Genomic DNA, 5,845 nt, shown 5'->3' on the forward strand with positions numbered 1-5,845 from the left:
TCAGGTGGGTCAGACACTGAAAACGTGCCTTCAGGTGGCCAAATGTCATTTCTATCCGGGCCCTTGTTCTGGCATGGGCATGGTTGTATGCCAGTTGTGCCTCCAGAGGGTCTGCAAATGGAGTGAGCAGAAAAGGCTGGCAGGCATACCCTCTGTCACCCAGCAATACACCCAGGAATTCACCTGTGAATACAAAATGTTACCATCACAACCTCATAAGTAGTGACAGTCTTAACACAGCCATGATGTTAAAAGTGGTTATCAATAGAGGTTCTGTGGCTCACCTTGTGTTAGACCTTCCAGGAGTCCAGAGAGAGGTTGGGGGGCGGACAGGGTTCGCAGTTGGTGGCTTGATAAGAGGAGGTTATGGTTGCCTGTCGTGGATGGAGAACCATAAATCAGACAGCGGGTGCAGAGATCTCAGGAGACGGCGAGGAATCTGGATGAACTGTTTTCTGAAGATCACAGAGGAGTTACCTGGAAGCAGATTAGATAAGGTTAGTGCAAAACAACCAAACTGAACAGAGGACTCGGGGAGCATCGAGAACTCTAGGGGGAACGGCTTGGAGTACCAGGTGTCGAATGACTGGCCATCCCCTCCTCTTATCCTGTAGCTTGATGAGTCTTAATGCAACTCAGGTGCGAGCAATCAGCAGCTGGTCCGTCCTCCGAATGAGGCTCCATGGCGCCCTCTGGTGGAGAAAAATTTTTAAACAGATAAAACTGAGAAGTTGAAGTTTGCAGTTAAGAGTTGGAAAGTTGGAATGTGACGATACTTACCATTGGTCCTGAAACGTTTTGATGTTTAGACAGAATAAAATAAATCATAAACTGTAGACAGGCAGTACCTGCACACATACTGGGAATGAATTAAGCTGTTAAATCTTATCTACATAGTAAGAGACATCTAAATAGTTAGAATTGATCTCAGTTCTGAAAGAAATACACAAAAACTTCAACTCGAAAGGTCATAAAGAAGTTCAACTTTTTTGAAAGGGTAAAAAGAAATGAGAAAGTTTCAATTTGGCAATAAAACAGCACATGCTGCAGCACACGCTACAGACAATATTCTGAATATTGTCTTTTGAAGAATAAGGTCAATAATCAGATAATTGTTAGAAATGCAAATACATCCTGTACTAAGACTAAAGCTGCCACTCATGAACGAATTCAATGTTCCATCTGAATCTATGTGTGCTGTTTCTTAAAAGATTCACCTCTGCTGAAGATGTAAAGATATAAAGTCTTTAGTAGGGTCGAGACCTACCCTCACCCTAACCCTCTGACAATGTCCCATCCAAATGTTCCCACTTATCAGATTGCAGTGATGGGGCTTAAAGCTCCACACTATTAAAAGCTGAATTATGGACTCTTTCTGTCATTTTGAGCCTATAAGGGAGGGATAACTGCAAATCCCATTAAAGTGAAAATATTTATAAAGCTGGAGTCGATACTGTCCGTGAGGTGAAGTAAACTGGCGGAAACAAAACATTTGGAGTAGTCGACCTGTCAGGAATGTTTGGTCAGGCTACAACACCTCGACAGTACCGGTCTTAAAGGTACGACTGCACAATACGGCCTGTTTTCAGTGGTGAAACACATTTTCTGTGTTCTGTTTGGTGCCTGCAGTCAAAAGGTAGCAGAAAGTTCCAAGGGTGGAGACCCAGCGTTGGTTAGTTTTCCCTTTAATTTGACACCCATCAACAAGTTGTTTCTGATTCACTAGCATGTACAATCTGTTGACATTATCTACATAATAATGCATTAGTTGAAAAAATTAAATTCACCTATTTACAGTTACTATAGTTGGAATAAAAAACTCTCAGCAGACCCTCCTAAAGCTCATTTCTTCAATAAGACTTTTTTTTAAAGTAAAGGATAAAGTTTTTTTGTCTGTATGCAAATGATTAACACACTAAAAAGAAAAAAATGTTCAAGGAGAACTTTTTTATACTACTTTTCCCCAGAAGCTAAACCAGAAAATAGAGTCTGAAGGAAAGAGTGTAAGTACTTACCATTGCTTTTTACATTAGTGTCAGAGAGTGCTTGAAAGCTATTGAACATTTCGTAAGGTCACTTCTAACAAAAACGCACAGTGTAAGACTGATTTGGATGTGCTGAGATGGTCTGTGTGTTGGACTACAGGGAAAGGGCTTGAGTTAAAAAAAAAGTATTTGGGTTGCATTTCCCGATCGGAGTCTCGAAAGCAGAGGCGTTGATAGCTAATCACCTTTGACTTAAGGATTCCTTTGAATATTTGTTTGGAGTTAGCGTGTGCGTGTGTGTGTGTGTGTGTGTGTGTGTGTGCATGTGTGTGTGTGTGTGCGTGTGTGTGTGTGTGTGTGTGTGTGTGTGTGTGTGTGTGCGTGTGTGTGCATGTGTGTGTGTGCATCTGTGTGTGCGTGTGTGTGTGTGTGTGTGTGTGTGTGTGTGTGCGTGTGTGTGTGTGTGTATGCATGCGTGTGTGTGCGTGTGTGTGTGTGTGTGTGTGTGTGTGTGTGTGTGTGTGTGTGCGTGTGTGTGTGTGTGTGTGTGTGCGTGTGTGTGCATGTGTGTGTGTGCATCTGTGTGTGCGTGTGTGTGTGTGTGTGTGTGTGTGCGTGTGTGTGTGTGTGTATGCATGCGTGTGTGTGCGTGTGTGTGTGTGTGTGTGTGTGTGTGTGTGCGTGTGTGTGTGTGTATGCATGCGTGTGTGTGTTACTGCTGTGGCCTAGTCCACAGGTGGGGCTCACATCTCCCGACTGTATGGAGTGTCAGTCAGCCACCCCATCAGCAACTCTGACACAGCATCAAAAGCAGATGGTGGCAGACCAGGAGGTTCAGGCCTGGGTGGCCTGAACCAGGATGGTGGATAGTCCAGCAGAGGCCCCTGGGGGGCGCTAGGTTGAACCTTTGAGAAACAGAGAGGGAGAGAAGCTTCAGAATGATTCAGCTACACCCTTTAAACTGATGTAGTAATGTGGGATACACGCGAGCAACGACTGCCCAACAGAAGAGCAGGAAGATGGTGAAAGCACTCACCTCTACCAGCCTGGCTGGTGGCGCAGAAGTGGAGGGCCCGGGGACAGCAGCACTCTGACGGAGTCTTTTCTGTGGAGGCTCCTCGGTGGCTCTGGAGCTGCTCTCCTCCTCCCTCCGTCTCTGTACAACAGATGAACACAGGCAAAAGGTAAAGGATCTGCTCCAGTGTGTTGGCAGATTCCAACACACTGGAATTCAAATTATTATGATTTAAAACATTCCAGTGTTACATCACCACATACAAATCAAGGTGTTATTCTTTATGGTACAATGTCTTTATGTACTGTTTCATTGTAAATCTGACAGGATGAACACTTCCTGTGTGCACAAACAGCAAAAGTCAAGAGTCTTACCTTCGTCGGGCTCGTGCCGGACACTCTCCTCCAGTAGATGTGGTCTTGGAGGTGAAGTGGCACGTCACACATCTGTAATAATTAACATGCAATTCAAGATTCAGCACAATAGCTGTTTCTTCTCACTCAACTTTTGATTCATTTGTTAATCTCTTTATCCTGCTGAATTCACTCATTACATTACGCTCATTTTGCAGACGCTTTTATCCAAAGCGACTTACAATTAGTGTGTTGCACATCGGTAGGTCACAAGAAATCATAAGTGCATTTCCTTCCAAAACCAAACAGCTAATAGCATAACTAGTGCTAGAGTAAGTGCGGTAAAATAGGTACCTAGACAGATGGGAAGACAATTTAGGAAACAGTGCGTAAGGAGCTAGGACGAAGCAGGTGATGTCCCACTCATGTTTGGCTTTGTCAAACAAGCTCTGCAGTATTTGATGAGGTGAAATTTTCTTGTCATAAATACTTAATCTGATCCCAATTTAAATATAATCTGAAAGTGCTTGCCATTTTTCTAACTTTTTTCAGCAAATGTATTCCCGCAACAAACAATATTCCACATAAAATCATGATTTCATATAGCTTGCCAGTCACATGTGCACTTAGATGTGCATTGATTCCATTTCAAATTGAATGTAAACAAAGAAAAAGAACCAGTGCAATAGATATATGAAACCAAGTGGTAGGACCAAGGGGACAAACTTGGACTGGGCTCAAAAGTATTAAACCTATAACCTCTAAACATATTCATAATGATACAATGATACAGGACTACAAATTGGACTATAACCATTACAATGTTTTCAAAGTCAGGGAAATAACACAAACCGAAGAGTTTCAAAACACCACCAAGTTATTTTCTCAAATTCTAAGCCTGTTAATTAGTTAAGGAGCTACTTTAAAGTTGGAAAGAATTAATTCTTCCAAATCAGAGATATGTAGTACTAATAAAGGTTTTTCTTTAAATAATTTGACTTCATTTCAAAAAATTGCTCAGACTTAGAACAGCTTGTTAGCTACCTTGAGGAAAATGCCCTGATGAAAAAAAAAGGTTAGTTTGAGGAAATTCTACTTTCTTATATTCATACGTTTGTCATGAAGAAAGAGTCAAGCTGGCTTGATGTTCCTTGGTTCTTGTTTCACTGGTAACTTGATGAATTTCTTCCAGAAATTGTGAAAGATGTGTCTCTTCCAAAGTCTCAGGATGAAAGGGGATTCTGAAAGCATTTAACTTGGAAATAAACAGGAGGATCTCCATGGCAACTATCTTCATACATCAACAATAAGGGTCAGCTGCTTCCAATTGACTGTTTACATTCAATCCTAATACATTTTTAAAAGAAACATTAGTCTTAATTTCAGTACAGGAATGTGTGGCTTATTCGTCATTATTTTCATCATTCAACATCGGTTACTAATAAGTTTGTGTGGAATGACGTTAGACGTATTTCTAAACATGTGTTTTCTTACACAGTTGTCTGTATCCTCCTGGTTTGACTAGCCTGTCCTTTCACCAGATTTTAGTGAAAAAAGGCAAATTGAAACAGTCCTTTAAAACATGAAATGATTGATATAAACAGATTAAAATTAACAAAAAATATGTATTATACATACAATGGAATGTATGAATATCATAAGTAAAATAATGAATTCTCTACATTTTCAACAGTAAGCTGTTAATTAGGCTGCAACAGTATAATTTCCCCATGGCAAATTGACAGTATTATTCAGTTTAATTCAACATAACACTCGTCAAATACATAAGCAGACACCCCAGTGCTGGAGCTGATGTTGATAAGATGAACTGAATTAGCCTTTTTGCACAAATGAAGATGAACATCTTATTTTCAGCATTTGTTGCTGTCACACCACTCAATGTGTCCCTTAATTTGTTGTTAGTTGCTCCAAATTTACTTCCAACATTTCAGTTTGTGAGTCTGAAATCTGAAGTCAAGGTACACAACAAACTACTGGCAGAAGTTATCTTGTCCAGGGTCAAAGAAGCCTGATTTTAAAGGAAAATTTGGCTAATTTGGTAGAGTGTGGAAATGCCCACTCTTTGACTTCCCTTCGATCAACTGGATCTTAAAAGTATATCGGTAAAGCGTCACTGAAATGTATTTATTTATCTTTTTTTTTTTTAAACAAATTGGATGCATGTTAAGATCACTTCTATCTTGGTACTTTAAAATCTCACCCCAACAGTAATTTGAAGGGAGACGATCTCATTTGCTCATTTGGCCAAACAATTTCAAGAACTTAATGCATTCTGCTTTGCTGCCATCTGGGTAGCTTACTCATGCAGAAAAACTTAAGATGAATATATAAAACCATGATACATTGGTCCCTCAGCGTTAAATTGTCAGGTTTTCTAAAGACATTGATTACATTTTAGAAATAATTTTTCCTGGTTTATATGTTGTAATTCCTCCCACTGTCCAAAAAGATGCATATTATTGGTGTCTCTA

This window comes from Odontesthes bonariensis, chromosome 6 (genome assembly GCF_027942865.1).
Source record: "Odontesthes bonariensis isolate fOdoBon6 chromosome 6, fOdoBon6.hap1, whole genome shotgun sequence".
Taxonomy (NCBI): Eukaryota; Metazoa; Chordata; class Actinopteri; order Atheriniformes; family Atherinopsidae; genus Odontesthes; species Odontesthes bonariensis.